The following is a 9,676-nucleotide window of genomic DNA, read 5'->3' as shown; positions in this document are numbered from 1 at the left end:
GTCATTTTCTCGATGTCAAAAGCGATAATATGCCGTGAAATTCAATCCAAATATTAATGCGTGATAAAAATGGCGAAAGTGAAATGTCAGCCATTCATTGAACTCAGAAAATGAAAGCACTACGAGATTTTCTGCTATTACTCAATATATTTATAACTGCGAAATAAATGCAAATTAAAATATAAGCAACATCTACGCTCACATGCACGAATATTTAGTGTCACAAATTAGCTCAATAGAATCTCATTGGTCCATTTTCGAAACCCCTCCCTCAGTGGCTACGCTGATGTGCACTTGCGAAATATGCTAACGGTTATCACACGGCGCTTATTCGAGAGGTCCAGGTGCGAACCCCGGCGACGGCATTTCTCATCGTTCATGTACGTCGTTCATTGCAAAATATTTCATGTACGTACTCTTGCTTCAAAAACACCTGATTTCCCTACAAGCTTAATAATAAATTTAAAAGTACAAAAATAAATGGATTAGCAGGAGTGAGTAGGACACAGATTGGAAGACTGCAAGCTCAAAGATAGCGTAGAAAAACCTTAACAAACCCTTTGGGCAAGATTTCTTCTGCCTTTCTTTCATGTTAAGAAAGAAGAAATTCCATTTATTAAGGAGTGAATGAAACAGTTAAAAAGGTGAGAAATATGTGTTGATTTGAGTAGTTCTGCTGCCTGCGGCATAGCCGAAATTTCTCCTATTTGAGATATCAAAACCGGTACAGGTCAGTTCGACGCCAACGTTTCGACGCCAGCGGTTCGACGCCAGCGTTTCGACGCGTGGTCAATTCGACACGAGGTCGTTTCGAGGCGGGGTCAGTTCGACGCCATACTTTTTTTGCTTTTGTTTGACGCCATACTTTTCGTATTTTTATTTATTTTTAGAATAAGTTTGCATCATCATTCAAATAAACTTGCTGTCATCACCATTTGGTGTTTCACACCCCACATTATGGGAATTCATAGATGGTCTCAGGCGTGTTCAAAAATCAATTGATCAATGTTATGAACAATTTGTACGTGGAGATGAACCGCCGCACAAGCGGAATAGGTATCTGCGAGCTGATATGAGAATTAAAGTATAGTTGAAGATTTTGAAAATCGAGAAATAATGGAATACCTGAAAGGTGTGGCGCATAATTTTGCAATGGATTAGTATAATAACAGTTCTATGATGTAATCTTATTTATCTCTAATCTTATTTATGTGTAATCTTATTTATCTGTAATTATATTTGTCTGCAATATAATATAACTACTTTGTAACCATATGTTTATTTACCATTTGTGTATTTTGCCTTTTTGATGCTGTTTTGTGAAATAAATTAAAAAAAACCCTCCCACATATCCGGGGGCCTTGACGTTGGCGAGGGGGCTTCTCACTAATCTGGGACACAAACAAAAATCTAGAACACTTTCACACATATATTTATTTCAAATATGCATGCAAACAATCGCTAATTCAATAAATAAAAATCAGTCATATTACTTATTTATATTACTTCATATTTATTCTAAAAATAAATAAAAATACAAAAAAAAATATGGCGTCGAACTGCCCCTGCGTCGAAACGTACGGCGTCGAACTGCGCCGGTGTCCAAACGTTAGAGTCGAACCGTTGGCGTCGAAACGACCTGCTTCGATCAAAACATCCATATCTCAACTAGATCAGGTAAGACTAAACACTATGACCATCCCCAAACAATATTGTCAAATTTTAAATTTAAAATTACAAATCAGAATTGCACGTTCGTTAAATAATTTAACGTTAATTACGAAATTTTTTAAAAATATTTTATATAAAGTACTTACGAAAGGTATTCTTGAAGTTAGTTAGAAATCATTTAATGTGGAAATTTCCAAGTACCGCGTAATTATAGCTCTGGAGATTTTTTGAATACCTCGTAAATTATAAGTCACTTTAATAGATGCTTAAAAACGCGATGTATTTTTTAATTACAAACTATTGTCGTGTAAAGAATGTAGAGCAGTGAAAATTTGCTAGACTTATGCTAAAACACATTTAAATTTCTTTATCTTATTCTGCATCGAAGTTAGTAGAACCTAGGAATTTAAATCTTTTGATTCATAGACTTCTTTCGCGTTGTAAAGTGGAAACACAGACATATTTATCTTTATTGTTGTGAGAATACTGTAAAGTAGTTTCGTTTGCAACAACGTCAATACTGCAGAAAACACTACAAACTTCTAATGTTCTCAATTCATATTTGGTATACAACAGTAAATTTATCTCGAATTTCTGTGATAATTTTTTATTATATTTTGTTTATTTAATTATACCTGGTTATAAATAAAATTTCTTTGTTAATTTTTTAATTGAATAAAATTTATTTTTATTTTGTTTATTTTATTTTTGGTTGCATTTGGTTTTGTATACAGCAGTAAATTTGTTTCGAATTTCTGCGATTATTTTTTCAAAATTGAGTCCATTTTTTCCACGTTTACGAGGATATCAAACAAGCCAACTGTTTTTATTTATTTATTTTTCCAATTATTTTTATACCTTTTTTAATTACTTTTTTTTAACCAATTTGTGCTACATTTCTTCAGAATTCCCGCAAAAACGCACGAACTGCAACTATCCGAATCGCTTTCAGAATTTCAGTTCTTTTCAGAATCAACTGAAGATGAGCAGAAAAAGGAGAAAAAAGGAAAAGGAAGCTGAAGAAAAGGAAAGGGAAGAGACAGGAGGAGAGTGAGGATGACGTGTCACCTTGAGAAATTAAAAAACATTCTTTTGCAAATTCCTCGATGTTCAGAAGTGAATGCTGAGGATACGGCAGAATGGATGGTATGCGATGCGACAGTCCCTAATTCTAAGTGATGAACTTATTGAAAGTGTGAGAGAAGAAATTGTCGAGAAGATAACCTTGATGAAGTTGAAGCAGACACGGGACCTTCAGCTAGTGAAGCATTTGCCGGCCCTGAAACTGCACTGAAATGGATGGAGGGTCAGCCTGAGTGTGACCCCATGCAACTTCTCATTGTCAAGCTCGACTTGGCTGCCGGAAAACCGATGAAATCAGTGAAACAGTTTACTTAGAACAAGATGTTCAGCAAGCAATGACTTTCAAGCACTTGAACGTACTGTACGGGAATCCTCCCGTTTGAACCAGTGCTAGCAGAATCTCCTTTCTCAGAAAAGTCGCGTCTAGCAGGGACTGTGATAACCTTAACCTCTTTAGCCGCAACAGAGCTTTTATCTCGAAGCTTTACAGCCCTACTGGTAAACCCATGGAGGTAGGAAGTAAGATGGAGTGGCCCTAAAGAGGTTTCTCCCATAGTCTGATCTGAAGCACCGGCGATCCCTACGTGGTGACCAAAACATTGGGTCATTTACCATTCAGATCAATGGGTTTTGACGCGATCGGATATAAATATTTTGTAATTACGTCGTAAATATACATATAAATGTATATATTTTCTTTTTCTACAACACTTTAGAGTCTTAAGTATATGAAAACAACATATTTTTAAACAGCATTTCATTCTGAACGGAATTAAATGCTGTATTTTTCACAGAATAGTTTTGTCAGAATGGTTTAATTTGAATAAAATATTTTCACAAGTTTTTGTTTATTACATTAGAAAAAAAATTTAAGGTAATTCGATTTGATTCGGCTAAGGTACAAAAATTAAGATCAAAGTTTATTGTATTATTAATATTAAAATTATGCATTATTTCTTTTCTATTTACAGAGCTTCTTCCTAAAATACTTTCTTAAATATGACATGATTTTTTGGCTTCTGAGGCATCTTTTAAATCGAAAAATGTATTCGCTACTTTTATTGTACTTGCATTAATTTATAATTACATTGCACTTGCATTAATTTATAATTAATGCTCTATTCGGTTCATTTTAAATTAGAGAATTATTAGAAATTAGCGAAATAATTTAAATAGTACTTAATTTTCTCTGAACATTTCTGGAAAGGAATAAAATAAGGATTTTATTTTTAATTAACCCAAATAAGTAAAACGTGTAAGCCCAAAGTGATTATTTTTCAGATATATAAAATTAAAACGATGAGTTTAAAATGAGCAGCAGTAAAGCCTCTCCTCTAAAAAATTTTAAAAGGTACACGTTACAATAATATATGGATGTGAAAAAAATTATTTTATTTAAAACAGTTTGGCATTTGGAACATACAATAAAAGTATCAAATACTCTATCAAGGGTATCTAAAGGTACCGTAAGGTATTTTTCATTCTTTAAGCATAACATTTTTGTTAAAATCTATAGTTTTGTAGTTTAACAGCTTAGAATTTTATAAAAACAAATTCATAATCAAAATCGCTGTTGTTAGTTATCGAAAAATAACCAAGATGTGATATTTTACGTAAATGGGACTAAACTATACATATCCATCTCACTATGAATGTTTCTTTCATGCGAAAGTGTCCCTTTTCCGATTTGTATGGAATTGTCGTGTGTCGAAATACTATCAGAACACTGTCAAGCGAGCTTCTGAATGTAAACAAAGAACACCCATCTGGTGACCGAAACTTCGAAGCAGTGCTTCACTTCTAGTGCCGGTTGGCCACTCCTTCCTTCCTTACCTCCATGGGTAAACCTAGCGTCTGCTCATCCATCTTCTTGGTGGGCAGACTCTTTTCTTCCGTGCAGCCATAGGCGTAAGAAAGTAGCGGGAATAAACATGACGACAACATCCAATCCTGCATTCGGCGTTTCATTCCCTGTTATTTCACTCTTACGAGTATATGTTAGACTTGTACAAGTAGAGATAGACCCCCGAAGTACGAGACAACAACACGGAAGTGAGCGGCACTTAACCCCAATTTAAGCGAATCGAAATATCATTAATGGAACATTCGTTGAGACGAATTTCACTGAGAAGCATTTCGATATAAAACTATCATTATTATTTACTTGGCAATAGTGGAATTGTATGCATTCCTACCTTACAATCTTACATTGTTTGATATTGCACTGAATTTCTAGTCATAGTAAGAGAAAAGAGGTAAAATCCTTACCTGAAATCGCCGCATGTGTCTGGGATTCCCTGCGTTTTTTAGACAGTTCTGATTGCACTTCCAGAAGAACTTCAGAAAAAACCTGAAAAATATGGCACGGTATATTATTTCTTAGATTTAAGTTTTACACTCATTATACAAATGACATTCTTCAATTTGTCTTTATTGAATGAATGCGAGATAAGTTTGTCACTTGCGTTACTAAAATAATTTTAGTTCACTAAAAAACAATTGCTCAAAATAAAGTAATTTTACAAGACATAGTGGAAAAAGTCAGCGTACGAACGATAAAAACATTTACCATAAATAAAAAAATCTAATGTGTACACCACATGACTTCTTTGTACGGAATATTAAATTATACGCATTTTTTCTTGCATTTTATTTAAACTTATTAGATTGAATTAAACCTACTTCGCCGACAGCGCATAAACCACAATAGAATAAATGCATTCTTTAAAATTCACTTTTTACCATAGCGACACTCTGGCGCTAGGTTTACTTAACAGTCTTATATTTCATTCATATTATACACCAGCGGCCGAGCGGTAAAGTCGCTGAACACTGGTAATTCGGTCTGAGGTTCGAATCCCGCGAACGGGCTGGCTGCATGGGCGTTTTCGTGGTTTTCCCCATGTGTAACGTGTATACGAGCCAGTTTCCCTTAGAAAGTCCTCCACGAAGGCATCCCTCCCCTTAGGCAGATAGCCCTCGAGGCTTTGCCATAATCACACACACACACATTCATATTATAACTCAGAATGCACAAAATTCATTCATATTATAACTCTGTAGGGTTTATATTTATTTTAACTAACATTTATTTTAAGTTTAAACTATCTTTCCTGTCAAGCCTTACTTTCCCCTGGAACTGCCAATGCCAGAATATGTAAATTTTAGTAGAACGCGCAAGGATTCAAATTATCAGCGGAAGTATTATGATTTAAATAGAAAGGAAACAGATTCGTTCGGGAGGTGATATTCTTACTTCACGAGCGCGGAGGTAGTTAGCGAAAAATTGAAGAACCCCGCGTTTCGGCCTATGTGCTTGGCGGGAAGTAGTGTTAATCGTCCAAGTGAGCTTCAAGTCTGCTGAATTAGCAGCGGTATTGTAAAACGCGGTGAGTTAGTTATTTTAGAGAGCCTCGTAGTTAGAGTCTTGTCTTTAGTTTCTTTTCAGGTTATTATTTTTATTTGACCGCCGAGTTGGCGCAGTCTGTGAGCGTCAAGAGCACGTAATTGTAATTTTTACGTTGAATAAAAAGGGACTTAAACCCTTTACAAGACTCTGTGTTTTATCCAGTTTTCACAGTCACCCCTTGGTTGCGTGCAAGTTGGAGGCGCGCAACGTTACATTGGCGCCCGAACACTTATCGAACTGAAATGGCCGAAAATTGGATGGAAGCCGCTGGACAACACCAAGAAATGACAACTCAGTTAGAAGGATTTGGATACCTGGTCCAGACGTTGAGAGCGTCAATCAAGCCAAACGTCCATTTCGACGGAAAAAATTCGGTGGCGGTATTTCTAGAAGGTCTAGAAAACCACTTTCAGCTCTACCCTGTTCCTGAAAGACAAAAAGTTGCCATCGCCACATCAGCACTAAGAGGACAGGCCGCGCTATGGTGGAAAAATATAGGCAAATTTTTATTAGGGGAATTTGGAAGCCAGACATATACATTTGAAAATTTCAAAAAATCACTAGTAAATGCCTTCCCCATAGTGAAAGATCGCGCACGGCTGGAAGCCGAACTATATAGTTTCTATCAACGGGATATAGCAGAATTGACGGACTTTATTCTACGAAAAATCAAGCTAACGGATATGCTGTATGGAAAGAAACCCGATGCGGAGATTATTGAAATAATATTACCAAGATTGTTACCCGCTGTTCAAGACTACTTTTAAATTAGAAACCCAAGCACATTGCAGGAACTCTTCGAATTGGCGGTGAAGTTTCAAAATCGCAGAATAGCGGAAAAAGCGAGAGGGGAAACATATTCTCAAAGTACCCGAAGGAAATCTTCAAAGGAGGAAACCAGAAATGGAAATCGCTCTTATGGGGGAAAAAGCTATCAAGCTAACGCATCGAAACTCGAAGGTCAAGGCCCAAAAAGAAAATTTGAAAATAAACATCTGCGTACCCAGAAGACACAGATTGAAAGGAAAGCTTTAAACGAGTAGAGGGGCCTGTGAAAGGGAGGGTCTAGACCCCGGAAGTTTTAAAAAAACCCTCAAATAGACATTTAAATACGGTCATCGTAAAAAACTCACAGCTACCAATTATACAAGTCCTGGTTGGCGATGTACCAGTAGAAGCCCTCATCGATACAGGAGCAGAAGGAAATTTTATGAGTGAAAATTTCTTCTAAAAGAATTTTTATAGGGTACGATTATTTAAAACCAAAAATACGGAAATTATAGCGGCGCAAGGAAAAACATGTCACTGCATCGGGAAATTATCATTAAATTTACAGGTAAAAGAGGAAAGTCTCAAAGTATTAATTTTTGTGGTGAAAGATCTGCAACATTCTCTTATTTTAGGTATGGAGTTTTTAAGGGCCGCGAGGGCCAAATTAAATTTTCAAGATAGTTCCGTGGTGTTGGAGATGGACCAGAGGGTGGTGGAACCTGTGGAGACACCGCAAGTGGACCTTAGCCATCTGAATGACCATGAAAGGAAAGCAATACAGCAAGTGGTGAGTAATTTTTCTCGTTTGTTTTCAGAAAAACCAGGAAACTGCGAAATAGTGACGCACAAGATTCAATTAAATGCCGAAAAACCTTGTAGGACTAAACCTTATCGGTATGACAAACAAAAAGACGTAATCATCGAAGAACATATTCAGGAGATGTTAAAGAATAAAATAATAACGCCCATAAATAGTGAGTACGCGAGTCCAGTCGTACTATGTAGGAAAAAGAACGAGTTTCCTCCTTCGGATAAAAGGGCTTGGAGGTTTGCTATCGATTACAGAAAACTAAATATTATTACTAAATTTCCAGTTTACCCTTTGCCGGTTATAGACGAGATCATTATAGATCAAATCGACAAGATATATGTCTACTTTGGACTTAACGTCTGGCTACTATCAAATAGCTATAAGACCCGAAGATATACATAAAACCGCGTTTATAACAAAATCGGGCACTTATGCATTTTTACGCATGCCTTTTGGGTTGTGTGGGGCCCCATCAACATTCCAGAGAGCTATGGACATTGTTCTAAAGCCTGTCCTAGGAAAGTCAACTTTAATTTATCTAGATGATGTAATTATAACGAGTAGTACGTTGGAACAACACATTAATGATCTAGAACAAGTTTTTAAATTATTAAAAGAGGCCGGTCTTACAATTAACGCCTCAAAATGCAAGTTCGCAACTAAAGAACTTAAATATCTCGGTTATAAAATTTCGCAAAAGGGAATAGAAACGCAAGATTCAAAAATAAAAGCTATTAAGAATTTCCCACCGCCCAACACCGCCAAGAAACTTTCTTCTTTCCTTGGGTTATGTTCTTACTATCGATCTTTCATAAAAGATTTCGCTAATATTGTTGAACCACTCTTAGTAATCAAAAGAAAAAGGGCTAAATTTACGTGGACAGCGGAAGCTAACACAGCATTTGAAAGATTAAAAGAAGCGCTCATTAATGCCCCTGTTTTAAAATTCCCGGAGGGGGACGAAAACCTGGAAATTGCAGCAGATGCGTCAGACTATGCGGTGCGTGCGGTTCTTATGCAAAATAACCATCCTCTGGCATTTTTTAGTAAAACGTTGAATCAGACACAAAGGAATTATACAGCTACAGAAAGAGAAACATTAGCCGTATTAATGGCTGTACACAAATTTCGAGTTTATTTCGGCAAATCGCCAGTAACAGTCTTTTCGGGTCATGCGGCTGTTGGTAGACTTTACTCGGGGAAAAACCTAACGCCCAGGTTAATAAGGTGGGCTTTAAAACTCCAAGAATATAATATCACAATAAAATATAAACCGGGTAAGGAAAACAATGTAGCTGACGCACTTTCTCGTATAAAACTGGACGATGAAGGAAATGAACTTAAATGCGCTGTGTTGACTTCAAAAATTTTAGATTCTAGAGATACGGTTATTACTGAACTGAAAGCTGATCCTGAATTTGGAAATATCTATGCTTATTTGAAAGACCCCGAAAGCTTTGAGCATACAGATATCGATGCGATAAGAAATAGAGCAAAAAACTATGAAATAATAGATAATTTATTATTTTATACGAAAACAACAAACGAAAATCTTGAGTATAAACCAGTCATCCCAGCCTCGCTTAGATTAAGCATTTTGAAGGAGTTGCACGAAGCAAAAACAGCGGACCATCTAGGGGTCAGAAAGATTTAAAAAGGGTACGCGAGGCGGTATATTTCCCGCAATTATACAAAATAGTAACGGCGTATGTCAGGTGCTGCAATCAATGTCAGTTAATAAATGATATTAATTACAGCCCGGACGGGTACTTAAATAGCATTCGCGCTACATTTCCGAATGAAATTTTAGGCATAGATCTCCTTGGTCCCTTTCCCCAGAGCGAGTTAAATAAAAATCGTTTTCTTTTAATAATAGTAGATCATTTTTCAAAATGGACAGAAATTGTTCCACTTAAACGCGCGTCAGCCAA

The sequence above is a fragment of the Stegodyphus dumicola genome, chromosome 4, assembly GCF_044657685.1.
Source record: "Stegodyphus dumicola isolate Sdum_Otavi_A_Nest chromosome 4, ASM4465768v1".
Taxonomy (NCBI): Eukaryota; Metazoa; Arthropoda; class Arachnida; order Araneae; family Eresidae; genus Stegodyphus; species Stegodyphus dumicola.
This window is presented reverse-complemented; position numbering follows the sequence as displayed.